This window comes from Crinia signifera, chromosome 8, assembly GCF_055691185.1.
Source record: "Crinia signifera chromosome 8, ASM5569118v1, whole genome shotgun sequence".
NCBI lineage: Eukaryota > Metazoa > Chordata > Amphibia > Anura > Myobatrachidae > Crinia > Crinia signifera.
The window spans coordinates 129,954,765-129,977,692 of NC_139224.1; positions in this window are offsets into that span (position 1 = coordinate 129,954,765).

The following is a 22,928-nucleotide window of genomic DNA, read 5'->3' on the forward strand; positions in this document are numbered from 1 at the left end:
CCTCTTTCATGAGGTTGTCCCGGTTCCTGTGTGATTTGGTGGTCTCCTGGAGTTGATTGAGATCTCTTGCCACTAATCTGGAGAATACTTGTATCTCTGGGCATATATGTTCCGGAGGGAAGAAGGTTGATTTCGGTTTGCATATGCTTCTGGATGTGTTTTGTGTTGGGGTGTCATCCCCCTCTCCTCCCAGTTCTTCCAGTGCTTAAAGGGCTTCTAGTTCCAGTGTGTCATAGGCCTCTGGGTTCTCCTCTGTCTTGTTTTTAGCGAAGAATTTCTTCAGGAGCAGTTTTCTGCTGAACAATTTGAGATCCTTTTCCCACTGGAATCTATCAAATTTTTTTGCTGGTGAGAAGGAGAGACCCTTTTCTAGAATTTTCTGTTCGATTTCGTTGATTGTAATGGCCGATAGGTTAATGACCTTGAGTTGGTCCATTACCGTCCTCTCCGGGTGTGCATCTGATGGTTGTTTGGGGATGGTGATTCACATCTTTGCCTTTGTCTTAACCTTCTTGTTTGCCCTCCGTATCTTCCTCTGTGGTTGTAATTGGCCCCTGAGGGTCCCCCTGTGTTCTCTAAAAAAATGAACACCAGAGGGGGCGTTCCTTCTTGATTGGAGATAGTTGCGTTTATCATTCTGTTCTTCTCCTGAGGACTCAAACTCGGAGGAGGTATAGTCCCCTCGGGGGTCTTGACTGCGGCCTCGTGTAGTTGTTCTCCAGCGGAATATGTTTCCTGACGCGAAATCCTTCTTGTCCCTTATGAATTTGTTTCGTTTTCTCTCAATGATGACCTTCTCATATTCCTCCAGATCTTTTTTGTTTTTTTCGAAAGTTTTTTGGAAATCACTTTCCTTTTCCCACTGCTCCAGTTGCTTCCCAATGGTGTCTATTTCTTTACTGCAATCTTCCAGATTCAGGTGGTTGTGTTGCAGTAGGATATTGATAAGATCTTGCGAACACTTTAGAAGACAGGCCTCCCAGTCCTGTTTAAGTTTCTCAGTGGCGAGGGGGTATGCTGGAAAACCCTGGGTCTCAGTCCCCTTGGGGTGATCGTTAATTTCTGGTAGTTTTCCAGGGTCGTTAAGTCCCAGTTGAGTCTTGTTTGTTTTTGTAATAGGAAATTCAGTTTGCGGAGGTCCTCTTCCCATCTGCTGTTGGAGGGTGTTGTGTAGTTGTCACTATGGAATATGTCACCTGTGTCTTCTTTGCGTCGGCTTCTTGTGGATAGTTCCTCCCTAAGGTTGAAGCTTGTCATTTCTATTTCCTATTTGGAAAGAGTCAGCTCTGTTATCCAGGAGCTGGCCTCTGTGGTGATGTACACCTTGTAGTTACAGTTAGTGTTAAATAGTTGTCTGTCTCCAACTACTTGTAGGTAGTTTTCAAAGTTAGATTTAGCAACTACATAGGATTGTTTGTTGTGGGAGTCAGGATTTTGCTTGAACTGCTGAAATGTCAACGTTAGTTCGTTTTGTAGGGCTAAGTATTTTTCTGTGAATTTCTTTTTAGTGCTTGCTATATATGATAATATCTCTCCTCGTAAAACTGCTTTAGCGGACATCCAAAATAATTTTGGGTCAGATTCAGCATGTTCCTTATTGTCAGCTAAGAAGTTATCCCAGGCTAACTCAAGTCGTTTATGAAATTTTAATGATTTGGCCAAATAGGCGGGGAATTTCCAAACCCCTGATCTGTGTGTGGGCTGAAGCAGTTCCACGGTAATGGAAATGAGGGCGTGGTCCGATATGGTAATTGGGTGTATGTAGGCATCACTAACCAATGGAAATAGGGTCTGCGAAACTAATATGTAGTCTATCCTAGATAGAGTGGAGTGTGCAGCGGATAAACAGGTGTAATCCTTCTCCGTGGGATGGAGAGCCCTCCATGCATCAACCAAATGCAGGCTATTGGAAAAGGCCGGGACTCCTAATTTAGGAAGTGAAGGGGGTCGTGTACGGGTAAAGGAGCGATCAAGTGTGTTTGATGAAATCAAATTGAAGTCTCCACAGACTATAGAGGGAGCAGGGCCTTTAGATATAATTAGGGCTGAGAGTTTTTGTAGGAATTCTTTAGAATATTTGTTCGGGGCATACACGTTGTATATCGTGCAAGGTTTAGAATCTATCATTAGAGAGAGGGCTAGAAAGCGGCCTTCAGGGTCAGTAGTCGTATCCAGAACCTCGTGAGGAATATTAGATTTAATAAGTGTAACCACCCCACGTGCTTTGGAGTTGTAAGGGCTTGCACCCAGTACCTTCCAGCCTAGCATATTGAGCTTTTGGACCTCCGCCTGGACCAGATGCGTCTCCTGTAGGCATGCCAGCTCGATACCTCGTTTGTTCAGACACAGGAGAATCTTGAGTCTCTTTGCCGGCGAATTGAAGCCAGCCACGTTCCACAAACCAACTTTCAAGTTAGACATCTATAGTCCGGGGGGCAAGGTAGAATGTTAGCGCTTGTAGAGAAATAAATATATTTCATAAAACCAGAATGGGGAGAGGAAAGAGGGAGAGGGTAAGAGACAAACATAAGACAGGGGTAAACATTCAAACTTATATACAGAACATGAATGCTAAGCCACAGGATGCTCACATGAATCTTTATGTGGTACATGCATAACTGGCCTGGTTGCAGCAGCTGTGAGCAACCTACTCCCGGAAGAGCTAAAGAACACAACATTAGTAACCTAGGCACCCAGGATACCGGTCCTGGATGTCTTTTTAATACCATGGGGATCAGTGGCGTAACAATATAATTTGCACCCCCCCGCCAAAAAATTTCGGCGCCCCCCCCCTCCCCATACCCATACCTGACAGAGCCGCATCCAGTCTCCCTCAGCTCCGCTGCGCTGCTCCAGTCTCCGCTGCGCTAAGTGTCACTTTTCATTATCAGCAGGAGCCGGCGCCGGGAGCGAGTGACGGGACAGTGACCGAAGATGCGGCCGGGCAGCAGCGCAGCGGGTAACTATAGCACCGCAGCCCCCCCGGCGCCCATAGTTACTCTGCGCCTCCCCGCCATGGCGGGGGCTGCGGAGGCCTAGTTACGCCACTGATGGGGATTATGGTACAGAGGGTAGCACGGCTTGCTCCGTCTCCGCACCAATCCAACATACCCTAGGATTTGAGTATATAAAGGAACAAAAAATTTATAAATAGTAGAGGGGCAGGGTCTACCTAATGTAGATACAGATGAACATATTGAGATAAGATAACTATACGGATTGTTATATACTTATACATTATAATAAATGTTACTTAGTATTTAAATATAATTTTTTTTTTTTTTACTTTTTGATAATTATATATTAACTCTGTGCGTTCAGAATCTTTGGTTATATGGAGAGGTAGGGAGGGGGGAGGGGGGAAGAAAGGGATGGGGGGGGGGACTGGGGAGTGTGTAAAAAAGGGGGTGACGGGTTAAGGAGAGTGGGAACATTAAGCGTAAAACCACAGATTTATAGATTTGCAAAAAAAAGGGGGAAGAAAAATGTATCCAGTCCTCTCTCCCCCACCCCCACCACCCAACCAGTGGATCAAAGGCAGCTATGAGTGATTTTACGAGGGGGGGTACCCCCTAGACCTATAGGAGAGAAGAGGAGCAGAGTGTTACTAGAAAACAGCTATAAAGGGTAAGGAGCAACTTCGTCCTGTCTTTCACAACATTCAACAACGTTCTCAAAAAAAAAAAGTCTGAAGGAGAGCTGGAGCAAAGGCCCTCAAGGCTTAATGAAAACGCATAACTGGTGCATATCCAATCTGATGAAAGTTAGTTTTGGTGGGCGTCGCAGAAACACCTGAAGGGAAGTCATCCATCATGGAGGGGTGGGTGTCGGTCTGGTGGCGTGTGAGATCGGGTCACTAATATCCTGATCATCCTGTGTGGTGCGAGAGCGGTCTCTAAGGAAGGCCTCAGCGTCGGTGGGAGACAGAAAGTCTTTGTGGGAAGTGCCATCGTATATGCGTAAGCGTGCTGGGTATAGCAGACCAAACTTGCGGTTCTCAGCAACTAAACTGGTGCAAATAGGGGAAAAAGCCTTACGAGCCTTAGTCAGCTCCACAGAATAATCCTGGAAGATGTACAATCTATTCCCTTCCCACTGTAGATCCTTTATGCGTCGCGAGGCAGTCCAAATGATCTGCTTGTGAAGATAATTTAAGCATTTAACAAGGGTGACTCTCAGTCTTGGTTTGTTAGGGGATGGTACGGGTCCCACCCTATGGGCTCTTTCCACGACCATATCTCTTTTTCTATTTGTAGGAGTCCAGGCAGGGTGTTGCGGATGAAGTGGGCTAAGGCAGGTCCCTTGATGGATTCTGGGAGGCCCACCAGGCGTATATTATTACGTCGGGCCCTGTTTTCAATATCGTCCAATTTATTCCAGATATGATAATTATCTGTGGTGAGGGTTTTTATTGAGTGCTGCAAGTCTTTAATGTCATGGGCTGCAGCTCCTATTTGGTTTTCAGCATGTGACACTCTCTGCGTGAGAGCCTGTATCTGAGTAGTGATGTCAGCCACTGCTTGCTGAAGAAGCGGGGCCATGGTGGATTTAATGGCTGCTACTACTTCTTGATATGATACAGGGGCGTCGGGAGAGCGCGGTACCTGTACTGTTGAGGCATGTGTGTCAGCCGTGGCTTTCTTGGAAGCGGGTGCGGCTGGATGAGCTCCGGCGTCAGACGCCATATTGGCCTCCGCCCTCCGCTTCCCCTGCCTCGATGCTGGCGCTGCTCCGGGACTCAGTTGCTGGGAGGTGTCGGAAGTGTGCGGCAGACCCTTAGAGGCTCCGGGGAGCCGAGAGAAGGGTTAATGTTGGTGGTCCGGGACGGAGCTCAGGTGCACGCCTCCTCAGTCCATCAACCCGGAACCGGAAGTTCAGAAGTGAATGAATTTTTAGGAGTGCTTGTGACTTGTGGGTCTGGGGATTAGACTAATGAATGCTCCTAGGGAGTGGATATTAGGGACGTGTCTTCTTATTAGTGCTTAGAGAATAGTAGACCGTGCATTGGAGTGCTAGGTTGGTTAGGACAGTGATAATCTGGTGGTTGGTGCTCTTCTGTGATATGGTGTATCTAAAGTTAACAGATTTGGTGTCTAAGGTGCCCTCTGGGGAGGTGCATAATTAGACTCTATGGTCCGTGCCCTTATGTGTAACAGGTGATGTGATAACTCAAAAAAACTGTGCAGTAACCAAAGTGAGTGATATGAAAACACGTGAGGAACGGACTGTTTTGTGAAGTGTATAATATGGGTAATTTAAAGGAAGACACTGTAGTTGATGTGTTCATTGAGCCCTCCTGGAGTTAGGGCTCCGAGTTCAAACGTCCAGAAGCTTTCGCACTTGAGCAGCTCTTGCATCATGTCTCCTCCCCTGATGCCTAGGCGGACCCTCTCTAGGCCGAAGGCTTTGAATGTTTTGATGCTCCCTTTATGTTTATAGTGGAAGTGTCTGGCCACTGTGGTCAGTTGTTTCATTCTCTTCTTATCTTGTTCTGCATTTCTGATGGACCCCAGATGTTCTAGTATGCAATGCTTCAGCATTCTTGATGTCATTCCTATGTACCTTTGGCCACATTCGCAGGCTATACAGTATATTACCCCCTGGCTTCTGCAGTTAATATAGTCTTTGATTTTGACTTTGTTGCCATGTCGGTCCAGGGTTTCTGTTGTTTTTAGCATGACCTTGCAGGCTTTGCATGATCCGCATGCATACGGCCCGGTTGTTGTTGGGTTCTTTGGTTTGACTTTTGAAAAGTGGCTTTCAACCAGATGGTCCCTCAAGTTGGGTGACCTCCTCCAGCTCATGGAGACCCTGTCTCCTAGATGTTCTGACAGGTCTGCGTCTGTTTTCAGGATGTGCCAGTAGTTTTGTATGATTTTACTGATTTCCTTCCAATTTTGATTGAAGTTACCCACAAATCTAATTTGGGTGTCTTCTTTCCTGTTGGTGTTTTTGGATGGTTGGAATATGAGTTTATCTCTGTTGATTTGTTGCGTGAACCTTTGTGCTTTTTTGGTTGAATTATGGCTATACCCCCTTTCCCTAAGCCTTTGTGTTAGTTCTTTGCTTTTTTCTCTAAAGACTGCATCATCCGAACAATTGCGTCTTAGGCATAGGAATTCGCCCTTAGGTATATTTTCAATCGTGGGTGGAAAGTGGGAGCTTGTTTGGTATACTACACTGTTCGTGGAGGTATTTTTTCTAAAGAGTTCAGTTTCGATGGTATCTGTGGGACTTCTGTATATTTTCAGGTCCAAGAAGGATATGGCCTCTTCGCTTATCTCATGTGTGAGTTTCAGGTTGAGATTGTTTTGGTTAAGATGTCGAATAAATTCCAGGAGGTGGTCTCTTCCTCCATCCCATATCAGTAAGATGTCATCTATATATCGATGCCATGATATGACATGTCTGGTCCAGATCTCATTTTCTTCCTGGAAGACGTTTTCGTTCTCCCACCATCCTAAGAATAGATTTGCATAGGTTGGGGCACAGGCCGCCCCCATCGCTGTGTCCCTCACCTGCAGGAAAAATCTATATTTCAGGATGAAGTTGAGCAGTCTAATGATGAAATCGTGGAATTCACTGTGGGTTTCCATGTTCAGGAAGTATCGGACAGCAGCCAGTCCTTGGTCGTGGTCAATGCTGGTATATAGTGCTTCTACATCCAGTGTAACGAGTAGTTGGCCCTTTTCTAGTTTCACATCTGTCACGATCCGAGCTCTCAGACAGACTTTCTTACCGGCTAAGTGCCTCCGCAGGTTCAGCTTGCGGTCCAGACGTCATCTCTGCCGGCCTCCTGTCTCCCAGTGACAGTCCCCAGTGCACGGCAATCCACCTGTCCGCCGCCATTGCTCCCAGTATCCAGCATGGTGTGCACAAACACACTTTCCCGCCATAGCAGACATGGGGGCTGCCATGTTCTTTCCAGTCACATGTCTGTGCTGTCCAAACCTGTTGGTTCTGATCTCCCTGTCATACTTCCTCGGCCAATCCTGGCCACCCAGTGGGGATAAGTATGCTGGGAGCTCTCAGAACCATTGCTAGTGCTTCAGTTGTCTCCAGTGTATGGTCAGCTGTCCTTGTCTCCGTGCAAGTGTATTTCTCTGCTGGTGTTGTCTTCCATGCTGCAGTGTATTCCAGGTTATTCCATCTCCTGTGAAGTCCAGGTTATTCCATCACCTGTGAGCCTGCCTCTTCAGCCCAGCGACCAAGCCTAGCTCCGGGACTCTGGTCCTCCGATGCTCCAGCATCACCATCCACCATCGATGTTCTACCATCGTCTGTAGTCCGATACTCCGGACCTCCAGTCAAGCTTCCGTCCGTCATTCCGGACCCACAGTCAAGCTCCAAGTCTTCCGTCCGTCATTCCGGACCCACAGTCTCCACATCCGATACCCGGATCCGATGTTCCACCATCGATACCACATTTCATCTCATCTGTAAAGTATTGCAATCTGCATGAACTGTCATTACTCCTGCATACTTTACTGTCTGTCATATTACAACCATCTGCAAATAAACTCGGTTGTATTTTACCTCTGACTGCTTATTGGCTCTGGGTGCACTGTCGCGCAGTCCATGCGCAAGGGTCCTCTCCAACCTCCCCGGTTCAGGTACCGGTCCAGGTCCCCACCAGAGGTCTCAGTCCTGTCGACTAAGCCCCCTGGTGTGACAACATCGTGCAATTTTTTGAGGATGTCTGAGGTGTCCCTTGTGTATGATGGAAGTTGTAGCACAAATTTCCTCAGGTGGAGATCGACGAATGTGCTGGCCTTTTCGGTTAGTCCACCGATCCCTGAGACAATCGGTCTCCCCGGGGGTGTGGTGGAATTCTTGTGGACTATGGGTAACAGATATGTTCCGTTTTAGTGATGGTTCCATCTTGTACTGCTTCATCAATAAGTCTTTTGTAGAGGGTCTTGAAATTCTCTGTGGGATTTAGGAGTATAGGTTTGTAGCAGTTAACATTGTGCAGTTGTTTATAGGCTTCCTTGGTGTAACCCTCCTTGGGCCATATGACGATATTACCCCCTTTATCAGAGGGTTTTATCACCACATCTGTCCAGCTTTTGATGTTTTTCAGGGCTGTTCTCTCCTCTTTCATGAGGTTGTCCCGGTTCCTGTGTGATTTGGTGGTCTCCTGGAGTTGATCGAGATCTCTTGCCACTAATCTGGAGAATACTTGTATCTCTGGGCATATATGTTCCGGAGGGAAGAAGGTTGATTTCGGTTTGCATATGCTTCTGGATGTGTTTTGTGTTGGGGTGTCATCCCCCTCTCCTCCCAGTTCTTCCAGTGCTTAAAGGGCTTCTAGTTCCAGTGTGTCATAGGCCTCTGGGTTCTCCTCTGTCTTGTTTTTAGCGAAGAATTTCTTCAGGAGCAGTTTTCTGCTGAACAATTTGAGATCCTTTTCCCACTGGAATCTATCAAATTTTTTTGCTGGTGAGAAGGAGAGACCCTTTTCTAGAATTTTCTGTTCGATTTCGTTGATTGTAATGGCCGATAGGTTAATGACCTTGAGTTGGTCCATTACCGTCCTCTCCGGGTGTGCATCTGATGGTTGTTTGGGGATGGTGATTCCCATCTTTGCCTTTGTCTTTCCCTTCTTGTTTGCCCTCCGTATCTTCCTCTGTGGTTGTAATTGGCCCCTGAGGGTCCCCCTGTGTTCTCTAAAAAAATGAACACCAGAGGGGGCGTTCCTTCTTGATTGGAGATAGTTGCGTTTATCATTCTGTTCTTCTCCTGAGGACTCAAACTCGGAGGAGGTATAGTCCCCTCGGGGGTCTTGACTGCGGCCTCGTGTAGTTGTTCTCCAGCGGAATATGTTTCCTGACGCGAAATCCTTCTTGTCCCTTATGAATTTGTTTCGTTTTCTCTCAATGATGACCTTCTCATATTCCTCCAGATCTTTTTTGTTTTTTTCGAAAGTTTTTTGGAAATCACTTTCCTTTTCCCACTGCTCCAGTTGCTTCCCAATGGTGTCTATTTCTTTACTGCAATCTTCCAGATTCAGGTGGTTGTGTTGCAGTAGGATATTGATAAGATCTTGCGAACACTTTAGAAGACAGGCCTCCCAGTCCAGTTTAAGTTTCTCAGTGGCGAGGGGGTATGCTGGAAAAACCCTGGGTCTCAGTCCCCTTGGGGTGATCGTTAATTTCTGGTAGTTTTCCAGGGTCGTTAAGTCCCAGTTGAGTCTTGTTTGTTTTTGTAATAGGAAATTCAGTTTGCGGAGGTCCTCTTCCCATCTGCTGTTGGAGGGTGTTGTGTAGTTGTCACTATGGAATATGTCACCTGTGTCTTCTTTGCGTCGGCTTCTTGTGGATAGTTCCTCCCTAAGGTTGAAGCTTGTCATTTCTATTTCCTATTTGGAAAGAGTCAGCTCTGTTATCCAGGAGCTGGCCTCTGTGGTGATGTACACCTTGTACTTGTACGTTTGTTAGAGGTTTCCAAAACTTGTGCTGGAATCCTGAGACTGAGAAAGCTCAGTTTTGTGATCAGGTAGGGGATATGGTTTTGTTGGATCCCGCACAAAGTTAACTTTGCGCGGGATCCAACAAAACCATATCCCCTATCCTTAAAAGAAGGTCAGGTCACCTCTGACTCAGTTTTTTGTCAACTGAACATATCTATACTATTAGGGGCTGTGGTGCTGCTGCCCGGGACGCCGCTCTGTTGCAGTGGGCTTCTGTGCAGCTCTGGAGCTGCAGCTAGTGGGTCGCAGCTGTGGCTGCCTCTGACATCATGCTGCTAGTCAAGCGTCTTAGCAGTTGCTAGGCAGCCAATGGTATGTGTCTCTCCCCGCTGTGGTGAGCTTACTACCATCGCTAGGAGATTGAGGAAGCTCCCGCTGGTTGCCTGGACAACAGGGGCACTGGAAAATGGCTGCTGAGGGTTTTGGGTGGCTGATTAATTAATATACCTTTTCAATCACTTTGATTACAGGCCGAGAGTTTCATGTAAAGGGATTCCCTATCTATTCCCTTCTGTCTTTTCTCAGGCCCTGCTTATAGGTTTTCCTTGCTTGTCTGTGCTATTCTCTGTGTTTGGTCCTATTACCTTACTGAAGCCTACACTCTCACCGGTCCAATTGCCTGAAGCCCGTTATTCTGTTTCACTGGAGCTTATCAGCCTTACTTAAGCTAAATTGGGAATTACTGTAGTTCCTTATTCTGCGTTACTTATTATTACACCTTTTGCATGTTGCATTCAGCATTCTAGTTATCATTACACCTTGTGTATTTTTGCATTAAGCATTATTATTATTGTTATTATAACACTTTGTGTACATTGTTGCATTTATTATTATTATTATTATTATTATTACATCCTGTGCATTGTTGCATTTACCATTTGTGTCATTATTACATCCTGTGCATTGTTGCATTAATTGCGTGTACCTGAGTTCATAGAGGTTTCCCTGCTTTCATTGTGAAGATACAGTTCACTCTCACATTGTCTTGCCCAGCCTTCATGAGCAGCTTTGTCAGGATTAAGACCTGGGGGCATCTGACTACCAGGAGGACCTAATTCTCCTGGGAAAGGCGGCTGCTATAAGGGAAGGTTTTGGATGCAGGAATTTTTAGGATTTCTGGGCAAGCACAATTCTGAGGAATTGTGATTATTTAGGTCCAGTATGGATGACCTTAATAATAGGAGAGATATAACATCCTTATTAGAGTCCTTCCCAGAGTTGTCCTGCAATTTGGCTTTCCTGATGCCCTGACAACGCTTTTCAGTAAGACTTTAGCTAACAACCAGTGGCGGCTTTTACATATTGGATGCAGGGCTGCAGCTCCCCCAGGTGAAATCCACCACTGTACTGAATCCAGATGCAGTCTGTGATATTGCACTGGCTTCACTGTGACTAGCAGTGACTTCCTATTGGAAGTCCGACCTGCCAGTCACCAAGGCAGGTATTCCCTCCCTCCAAGACACCTTTCCGCGGGCTGCCCAGCAAATTCCACGATTGCGCATGTGCACATCGGTACTGCATGGGCAATGATCCTGGTGCTTGTCATTTGTATTATACAGGTGCTGGGACCATGATTCCCTTCTATGGGCTGTTGCTGAAGCAGCCCATAGAATCTGGCCACATGCGCAGTACAGATGTTTGGTGCCTGTCATCATAGCACAGGTGCCGGGAACTCTCACTTTGTGTGGACTGGGAGGAGAGGCAGCGGTTGTGACAGGGGGTGGGGGGTGCCTGCATCACGGTACCCCCTGCGGTGGCTGCAGCAAGAGGAAGCCCCCCCAAAAAAAGGTACGAGCTGCCACCGGTAACAATCCATATGACCAAAAAGTCCTTGACAGAGGTCATGCAGCCCTTATTCAGACGAATGAACACATGTAATTCCAATTGTAAAGCGCTACAGAATATGCTGCGTTATATAAGAAACTGTAAATAAATAAAATAAATAAAATGCTGACACTGAAGTTTGAAAGGGGACAAAAGGCTAGGCCCAGCCCAGGGACATTATATGGGGGGTGAGTAACGGACAGTAGCTAATAGGAGAATAGATAGGACCTAATAAGAGAATGTATAGGCCCAGCCCCAGGACATTATCTTGGGGAGATCAATGGAAAGTTTAATGCCCCTCACAACAGAACACAATTTAATTGGAAGAAGGGGAGGTCAGCATGGAAAATGGCCAATAGATTTGGCACCATGGAAACTATTTTTCAGAACAGCGATCACCCCCTTACTATATTAATAAAAAAGAAAACAAGATATAGAGGTAGGAGGAGAGGTAGGATAATCTCATCTAGAAAAGGATGACAAAAAAGGAGAAAGTACAAAGGAAGAACTGAGATAATATAGTGGGCCAATGATTCTCCCAGTAAAAGCACTGGGGAATCTGAAGGAGGATCATAAATCCAAGACCTTCAATTTAAGTTGCCATGTCTTAAATAGGGATGAAAATAATGTTTTAGAAAATGACTTAAAATTGGCCCCATCAAGTCAAACAGACACATTTGAGGTCTTTGTGGATCTACCAAAGTTTTCAGACAGCTTTCGGATAAGGTCACCTATAAAAAATTGAGAGGGAACCCTACTGAGACAGTTAGGAAAAAATAGTGTTTTTTCTTAAATTATATACAGTACCACTAAGGGTGCCAACACATAAACTGTTAAAGATTATATTATAATTGATACACAATCTATACCTGTTTATGTTTTACCTACAATTCACAAATGTACACAAAAATCACAGGGATGCCTGATAGTGGCTGGCACAAATTCTATTCTTTCTAATTTATTACATTATATAAATAACCTGCTACAACCCTTGGTCTGAAATAATGCATCTTTCCTCAAAATATACTACAGTATTCTCAATATTTTAAAACAAATATAATGGGAATCAGGCTATACATTTATAACATCTCTCAGGGAATTAATCCCTTTACTAAATCAAGAACCTGGAAAATTTACATAGTTTTTGGGTCCTCAAGTGTGAATAATTCTACATACTAAAATAAAGTCTACTTATTTCAATTGGTACTTGTGGAGTATCACGGCTCCCATCGTATGGCATCGTATGCCATATGTAGTGGCATACGATGGCATACGATGCGATGCGATGTTTTACCGATTTTTGAGCATTTTTGCTCAAAAATCGTATGCCATCGCATGGCATCGTATGCCATATGTAGTGGCATACGATGTCATACGATGCGATACGATGTTTTACCGATTTTTGAGCAAAAATGGTCAAAAATCGGTAAAACATCGGATAACATCGTATGCCATATGTAGTGGCATACGATGTCATACGATGCGATACGATGTTTTACCGATTTTTGAGCAAAAATGGTGAAAAATCGGTAAAACATCGCATGGCATTGTATGCCATCGATGCGATACGATGTTTTACCGATTTTTGAGCCATTTTAGCTCAAAAATCGTATGCGATCGCATCGGATGCCATACGATGGCATCCGATGCGATGCGATGGCACCCGATTTTGCACTGAAATGCATCAGAATGCATTGAAATGTGTATTAAAGTAGTGAAATTCCCCCAAATGCCATTTTTCATAGTGCACCACCCCCACTATCAACGTCAACCCGAAGCGTGGCGAGCGCAGCGAGCCCGCGAGGGGCGGCGGTACACGTCCTACGACCTTTTCATACCCCCACTATCCACGTCGGCGTGGAGTTGAGAATAGAATAGTGTGGCGAGCGCAGCGAGCCACCGAGCCCGAAGCGTGGCGAGCGCAGCGAGCCCCGCGAGGGGACGCGGATACCTGTAAAGCCCGCGAGGAGACGCGTATAGCTGTGAAGGTATCCGCGTCCCCTCGCGGGGCTCGCTGCGCTCGCCACGCTTCGGGCTCGGTGGCTCGCTGCGCTCGCCACACTATTCTATTCTCAACTCCACGCCGACGTGGATAGTGGGGGTATGAAAAGGTCGTAGGACGCGTACCGCCGCCCCTCGCGGGCTCGCTGCGCTCGCCACGCTTCGGGTTGACGTTGATAGTGGGGGTGGTGCACTATGAAAAATGGCATTTGGGGGCATTTCACTACTTTAATACACATTTCAATGCATTCTGATGCATTTCAGTGCAAAATCGGGTGGCATCGCATCGCATCGGATGCCATCGTATGGCATCCGATGCGATCGCATACGATTTTTTAGCTAAAATGGCTCAAAAATCGGTAAAACATCGTATCGCATCGATGGCATACGATGCCATGCGATGTTTTACCGATTTTTCACCATTTTTGATCAAAAATCGGTAAAACATCGTATCGCATCATATGACATCGTATGCCACTACATATGGCATACGATGTTATCCGATGTTTTACCGATTTTTCACGATTTTTGCGCAAAAATCGGTAAAACATCGTATCGCATCGTATGACATCGTATGCCACTACATATGGCATACGATGTTATCCGATGTTTTACCGATTTTTGACCATTTTTGCTCAAAAATCGTTAAAACATCGTATCGCATCGTATGACATCGTATGCCACTACATATGGCATACGATGCCATGCGATGGCATACGATTTTTGAGCAAAAATGCTCAAAAATCGGTAAAACATCGCATCGCATCGTATGCCATCGTATGTCACATGCGATGCGATGCGATGCGATTTTTAGCATACGATCTGCATACGATGCAGGTCGTGGGAGCCGTGATACTCCACAAGTACCTTTTAATTAAAGCTACAATATAATTTCTAAGAGTGCTCCAACAAAAAAGAGAGTGCTTTCTCTTTTCTGCTTAAAATATACCTTAATAACCTCTGATATAACTTATTTATATAATAACATTGAACAACATCTTGGCCTAAAAGCTATGACATACTTTTTAGAGAAACAAAATATGACTTCTAATGAAAAGAACAACAACTTTATTTTGGAGAGGATATCCCTGATACTCTGTAATAACTATTTTTGGTTAGATGGTGACTTTTATTTACAAGTAATTGGTACCGCAATGGGCACTAGGCTGAAACCAAGCTATGCAAACCTTTTTATGGCATGGGGAGAGGAGCTCTCTGTGTGGGAGAGCTGCCCCACTGGTGCGAGCCTAGTATCCTGGAAACATTATATTGACAATATTATCTTTATTTGGTTTGGTGACTCCACCTCACTTGATCAACATTTGAACCAAAATAATATGAACATTTAATTATATTTACCCATTAGTGAACTGGAGACTAATTTCCTAGATTTAACTATGTATGTAGAGAAGAGTCAAATCATTTTTTTTTTGTAAAACCCACTGTTTTGGTATCAGCTTAATTATTAAATTTAATAGGTAGTCTAAACAAATAGTTAATATGATAAAAAGGCACTGGGAAATTTTTTAAAACATATAACACTACTAACCAAATATAATTCGAAATAGCATGATCATCTGAGATTTATCGACAAAAAAGCTAGACATCTTAAAGATTTGATCATGAGATGTGTAATTAATACCGCTTCCCATCTCAGCCCCATGAAATCCAAGGGGCTCTACCAGTGCAGCATGTGTTCTATGTGCTATACATGCAGGAACCCCAAAATGGTTATCTACTAATATAAGTCCACACATACTAATAAAATGTATAATACAGATTAATTTATTACATGTAACACCAAGTTTTTAGAATGTACTGTATTTGTGGTAAGCAAAACATTGGTAAAACCACCCGGATGTTAAAAATGTACTAAGGATAGCACTTTAGGAATGTGAAAAAAGGTAAAATCACATAATATTTCAATTCATTTTTTACCTTGACATAATATGGACATTAATCATCTTATTTCTTTGTAGAATTAATCATTGACATAGAGAAAAGACTGCAGTTTGTTAAAATTAGAGCAATTTATCTTTTAAAAACACTTCAAGCTAATGCAGTTGTTCCCAAACTGTGTGCCATCCTTTGATAAAGCTGCAGGACACAGTATATAGGTGCCCCTATATGCCTTGGACCCCCAATCTGTGGATATTCGGCCCACTGTGGATAATACTTGGCTCCAGCAATATATCGCCTCTATCTTCCTGTGTTTGGTTCCGGCGGACACCCCTCCAGTGGTCAACCACCCTTGTGAGAAATTCCTTGGTCCTAAAACAAGCGGAAGCCTGCAAAGAACTACTTCCAGCGGCAGCCTCTGCTCCGTATCATTAGTGAGGACAACTCCAGGATCACACAAAAGAGCCTCTTCAATTACATCCAAACTGGTAAAGTGCACTTACCTTGGGGACTATACATCCCACTTGGCCCCTATCCACATCCAACTGTCCACCTGTGGCGTATTACAAGATTATCACTGCTTTTAGCTTCCATTCAATTTTTATTATTATTTTTTATTTATATATTGTATGTTATTTATATGTAATATATATGCAATTTTTTCATGTGGTCATTCTAGTAAAGTACCATTGTTTCACGCTTACTTGCCCCTCAGTATTTTTTCAGCGCTGCTCATATGCCTTGTACATAAACCACTATTGTTAATTTTCTGTGGGGATTGACTACCCCCACCCCTTGAGCAGCTGCTTGTTTAGATATTCAGCGCATGATTATTCTCTGTGAATATCCCCTCCTACCTTCCGAGAGAGGAAATTTTATACCCATTCCATCGGCCTTAACCTATCACCCCCTTTTCTTAATTCTGATATGAGAATGGAGGGATAGATTTCCTCACCTATGTGTTTGTGTTTAATACTTTTTTATCGATTTTTCTGCTTTTTTGATAATTTTGATTGGAATAAAAATATGTTTGGTATTTGTTTCCTAGCACGGCGCCCGTCGTGGGTCATCGCATAACTTAAGGTATGCGATGGACGCGATGGAAGCGATTTTCTGTCTATTTTGAGCCTTTCTTGCCGGCAATGAGAAAATCGCGTTGATCGCGTCCATCGCATGCCATTATAATGGCATGCGATGCGACCAACATGATCAATGCGATTTTACATAGGGTACAATGTTACATGGCCCAATGGACCCGATTTTTTTATTGTATACCCACCCTTATGGGTAATTTGTATGTGAAATGCCCCCCCCCCCATTGTTAATGCCACCCCACTATTGACGTCAACCCGAAGCGTGGCGAGCACAGCGAGCCCACGTGGGGCGGCAGTACGTGTCCTCCGACCTTTTCATACCCCCACTATCCACGTCGGCATGGAGTTGACCTTATAAAGTGTGGCGAGCGCAGCGAGCCACCGAGCCCGAAGCGTGGCGAGCGCAGCAAACCCCGCTAGGGGCCGCGTAATACCTGTGAAGTAATGCGCGTGCGCTCGCCACGCTTTGGGCTTGGTGGCTCGCTGCGCTCACCACACTTTATATACTCAACTCCATGCCAACGTGGATAGTGGGGGTATGAAAAGGTCGTAGGACGCGTACCGCCGCCCCTCGCAGGCTCGCTGTGCTCGCCACGCTTCGGGTTGGCGTCAATAGTGGGGTGGCATTAACAAAGTGGGGGCATTTGACCCATGAGGGGGTATGCAATGAAAATTGGGGTCTAGGGTGTATTTTACATTGGGCCCAATGTAAAATTGGGTCTCAGGGACCATTTTACATTGATTCCAATGTAAAAATCGAGTTGATTGCATCGATCGCATCGCATGCGATTTGGTTGCATGCAATGCGATCTACGAAATTTTTTGGGTCCCGATGCCTGCAATTAAAATCGCTGGCACTGTGCTAGGAAACAAGTACCATATGTTTTTATGTATTGACCTGTAAAGTGAGTATTCCTTTTTGCTCTTGATGAAAATCAAAGATACCTTTAAACAACATAGGGACTGAACACAGGGAGAGCTACTGTTTGAAGGATTCTCTTCTGCTAAACACAATGGGCCTTATTTTGGTTCATTCTTTCTGACAAAATCCTTCTTAGATGGGCAAAACCATATGCACTGCAGGTGGGGCAGATGTAACATGTGCAGAGAGAATTAGATTTGGGTGGGGTTTTACTTCAAAGTGAGATCTATATTGCAGTGTAAAAATAAAGCAGCCAGTATATTCCCTGCACAGAAACAAAATTACTCACCCAAATCTAATTCTCTCTGCACATGTTACATCTGCCCCCCTGCAGTGCACATGGTTTTGCCCATCTAAGAAGGATTTTGTCAGAAAGAATGAACCAAAATAAGGCCCAATGTGTGATGGGAGATAGCACCATTCCAAAAATAAACTCTTCATGTAAACACTTTATTTATACTGAAGGTCAGTCTTGGGAACCAGTCTTCTGTATAACAGAAAATGTCATACTGTATAAACATCCATCTGTCTCTCCATTTTATTTTGAGATTGTGACCATCAGATGGAGGGGAACGGAGCTGGAGCAAGATATCACATTATCATCTTAAAGAGACAGTGCTTCTGTGTTTATTCATTTATTTCGTTCTCTTTAAGAATTGTCCATAAGTTCCCTCTCTCAGTGATCACTGCTTCTCTACAGGCTTTTTTTTAGCAATAGTTTAGAAGGGAAGTCTAAAGGTGTACCAAAATTGTTTACATGTCTTCTTTTAACTTACATCTGTGTACATAAATTAGTTCCAGGTAGACTCCTTCTATTGTCTTGCAAGATATTCAACCAAGTCTTTACGTTTCTCAATATCAATGCCCTAACAAGGCACACCACACTTTCTTTAAGTTCCACCTTTACTAACTTGCAATGTTGCCCTGTTGTTGTCCCACTTACTTCTTTTCTAGCTATTCCTAGTTTCTACCACAGGCCTAAATCCCACACACTTCTCTAATTGGAACTCTGCTGGGCTTTTTAGGGTTAGCCAGTAAGTAACCCAGTCTTGTATTAATATTTCTTGGAAACTTAAGAAAAATAGGACATTCTCCATTATGACTTCCGGTGACATTTTAAGGTTAGACATTTATGAAACACGACAATAAACTGGGCTTTGATAATTGGGATCTTACTTCTTTTGAGGCTTTTTTTGTTGCTCTGCAATCCCCTTCACATGCAGTTTGTACTCTAACCCCTATTACCTGGCCTAACCCTAACCAGCCCTGGCATACTTCAGAATCCCGGCAGTTGGGATTCCGCTGCTGGCATTCTCCTTGATATTGATCTCCTGGTGGTAGTCGGGATACTGTCGTCGGTATTGTGAATGACAACATGGTGACTGGCGGATGCTTTACCCATCCTATATACAGTACATCTATTTTAAAAAACATAGTTTGCATGACATTTATTTTGAAGAGTGGTAAAGGACAGGTAATTGGGGTACTAAACAAAGATCATACAGCACATACAGTACTGTAGTTGTATTATTGGCATTAGTAAACAAAGTGGTACATTTTCTGTTTGGAGTACATGACATTATACAGGAGACAGTGTTTTGGTATTCCCTGTAGCCTTTATTATGCATATTTTCATTTATTATAATTATCCAAAGGAAGTGCAATCATAACAAATTATTTAATAATCATTTACCAATCAGCAAAATGTAAGGTGAAGAACAATTTTTTGGTGGGAGCTTATAACATTATTATTGAAACAGGATTCTTTTTTCAGCACATTCCAGCATCGGCATCATTAACAGGGTTCAGCTAGAGAATACATGAAAGATATTTTGTAGAAATATTAAATAAGTTTTATTTCCATTATTGCACTAATTTAGCAATTATTTAATCATACATCAAAATATAAGTGAAAAAAGGTTTTTTTGAAGGAATGGAGACTCATATGAATTATGTGGCTAGGTCAGAGACATATGAATTATGTGGCTAAGTCAGGGAGACAAATAAATAAACTATCATTATGGCTGCTGTAAAAAACAAAACATTTCTAGCAGCACTTGGTTGGCGGTGCTTGCGGAAATATAAAGTAATGTATTCAAAGTCTACATAGCATAATTTTGCATGGAAGCAAAGGAATAAGACAATAAACAGTTTTTTTTTCCAGAACGCACTTCATAATTTAATTATGCTTTGCATGTCAACATTTTAAATGTCATGCATTTTGACCATGTCGGCAAAATGATTGTTGGGATTCAGAAAGTGTCAGTATTTTGACTGTCTGCCAAGAGTCGTCAGTATTTTGACCATCTATATTTTCACTGTCGGTAAATAGCATGAATCCCACCTGGAGATGCTATTTTTGCAAATGTTTCTATATTTTGATGTTTAGCTTTATAAAGTTGTAGTTTGTTTTACAAGCACTTATTCAGTTTTATTATTTTAAATATTTAAACATTTTCAAGTTCGCACATGTATTGTAATCACTTCCTAGTAGTGATGGCCATCAGTGCAGTCGTCATCGAAGGTTGCCATCGATGGTGATATTGTAACCTACCCATCAAAAGTTACAAATGATGTGATGGATGACCGATGATTGTTTTACCAATTGATGGTCATTAATTTTTTTGGGACTATCAGGTGGTGGGGCAAGGCATCATGGGTATCAGGGGGAGCTATGCCCCGTGTCCCGGCACTCTGAATAAAAAAAAAAGATTGATGGAAGGAAACCATCTGGTTGTACCCCATTGATGGCAAAACTATTTGACATCAGCAATAAACCATCAATGATTTTGAATTATCGATGGTCATTGGCCATCCCTACTTCCTAGTTAGACTATAGTATCAAATGTGATTGGCATACATAGTAATTTTTCTGAGCCTGAGGAGGCAGACAGATCTCTGTGGAATGCCTTGATAATTGGGTGAGGAGATTTGAAATTCATTTTAATTACATATTTGATTATATATATATTTTCTTACGAGTTTAACTCCCGATTACATTTGTGAATATGATGCTGTTTATTAGACAATATTATATCAGTAGGAATTAAGTTTTTTTTCCTCAGAATAAAAAATAATTAAATATTAATTAATCCTTAAAGATAAATGTTATAAGTTATTTTTTTTTTCTTTATTTCTTTATTTTTTCCAAAAAGATACATCAGATATGATAGTTTCTTACATATCTGCACATTAAAACATAAGACGATATATAATATAATGACAAAGGACATCGTTATCTCTCACATAACACATAAAACATAAAACATATTTCATCTTACATTCACCTTTTATACCTAGATAAAGTTATCTCTCACCTAACTATTATCTAGCATTCTCTCTACTTACATACATACTTTATAATGATGTCATGTCAGTTCAGAGTTTAATACCTTTCTAAAGGGGTTATATGTTTTTTTTTTTCCCTTTCTCCCCCTTTGCTTATTACTTAACGGGAAATCAGGTTCGGGTTATTAGATACTTAACCTTTTCTTATGTCTCTTATATTATTTTTTGGTCATAGCTTCCCAAAAGGTACCCCCTTCACGTTCTACAGATGGAGCCGGACTTATTGTTGCTGGCGAACCGCCAGCAGCATGTTGCTGGCGATCCGCCAGCAACATGGCGCTTCATCTGACTGAGACGAGCGTGCGTCCCCCACGCACGCGCGTCTCAGTATCCGGGCGGCGAGGCGGATGCAATACTGTCCGCCTCCCGCTCGAGGGGGCTGGGGGGACTCGAGGACACTGCGGGGGGTGCGGTCGCCCGGTGTGGGCACCGAGTGACTGAGGGCAGCACCGTCGGAAGGGGACGCGCGCACACCTCGTGCGCGCTCATCCCCTTCCAGCATACAGATGGCGCAGGGCAGGGGATGGCGGCTGGCGTCACCATCCCCTGCAAAGATGAGTCCCGCTTCATCTGTATATATTGTTTCCAGACCTCCCATTTTTTGCTTAATTTTATATTTTCTATAACCTAGTTTAGCTCCATTCTGAAGACATAGTTTATCTTCTCCTTTATCATTGCTATGGGAGGTACTTGATCTTGTCTCCAGTATTGAGCTATTGCTGTTTTTGTCGCTAAAAAGGCTTGGTTTAGGAAATATGTATTTTGTTTGCTTCGTATCTTTTAGACTAACGTGAAGTAGTACCCTCTCAGGTGTCAGATCCACCTCCTCTCCTACTACCTGTGCAATCAGTTTTCCTACCTCCCTCCACATTTCTTTTACTTTATTGCAGTTCCAAAAAATATGCATTAGATCTGCACTCCCTTCTCTGCATCTCCACCAGATGTTTATTTGGGCCAGGCAAATTTTGTTTATTCGCTCTGGGGTGTAGTAGGTCCTGTTCAATAATTTCATGTATCTTTCTATATGTGATACTGATTTAGTCATTTTATGCACTATTGAAAAGGTCTTCTCCCATTGCTCTTCTCCTATCTCTAGGCCTAAATCTCTTTCCCATTTAAGCTGTCCTATTGTTTTTTTTTTTCCATCGTGCTGTTTATCAGGTTTTTACACCAGAAGGTGATTCCACCTATCTGCTGTCCTCCCCTCATTCTATTAATTACATTGTTAGGTAGCTGATTCACTTCACCTTTTCTCATTTGGTATTTATTTATCCAACTTCTTATTTGTAGGTATTTGTAAAAGTCTACTGTCGGTATCCCATATTTTTGTTGTAGCTGTTCGAATGAGTTTAATCCATGTTCTCCCATTATATTTTCTAATGTTTTTTATTCCTCTAGCTATCCATGTGTCTACTTTGAGATCTGGGATCAGTTTCATAACTGTTTGAATTTCTATATAGTTAAAGAGCGGTTTAGTTTCTTTTTGCGTATTCAAGAATACATCCCAAACTTTGAATGTATCTTTACAAAACAGGATCTCACTCAGCACACTTCACCCTACTAAGGCTAAAGTCTGTGTTGTGACTCATACTTAATAACCCAGAAAAAGAGGATCTTATATATTGGTGGCGACTTTTTCAAATTCAGACTAGCCCTAGATTCTGAAGTTGGTCTAAGGACCTCATGGATTAGCAACATTTCTGAGAAAAAGAAAAGTGTCTACTGTTCATATTGCCCCTGATGAAGTCACGTGTGTGACGAAACGTGTTGGGCCGCATGTGTTTTTCAACAGCTTACAACTGTGAACAAAGCACTTTATTATATTGATCCAATGGATTATTTGAATTGTTATTAAATTTATGTTTAAAAAAAACCTGTTGTCTTATTGGGGAGTGCCCTCTGAATACTCTTCTGCATTTCTAAACCCTTGGTCCCATCTAACAGGGGACCCTTCAGAGGTGCTGCTCCATTTCTGTAGAGTGCGCATATTTGGGGAACCAATTCACTTCATATATATATATATATATATATATATATGTTGCAGGGAGGCCTGGCACTCAGGTCTTGAGCCAAATGCTGGCAGGTGAACTTGCTCCGGTACCCTCAAGAAGGGATGGGTACCTTGAATATAATGCTATATAACAGAAGCGGCACTCAGAGACTTAGAAACTGGTGAAACATGATGATTACTTTTAATCCATGTGCAGGCAATAAAGTAACATGTTAGAAGACACAAACACCTGTAAACCTGTACAGCACTACCCCATACCCGAATTTAAACGGACGATTGACAAACTTCTACTAAGAGGGCTGACTTATAACTGGATCACAAAGGACACACTTGACTATCTAACGGTAGAACACCCAG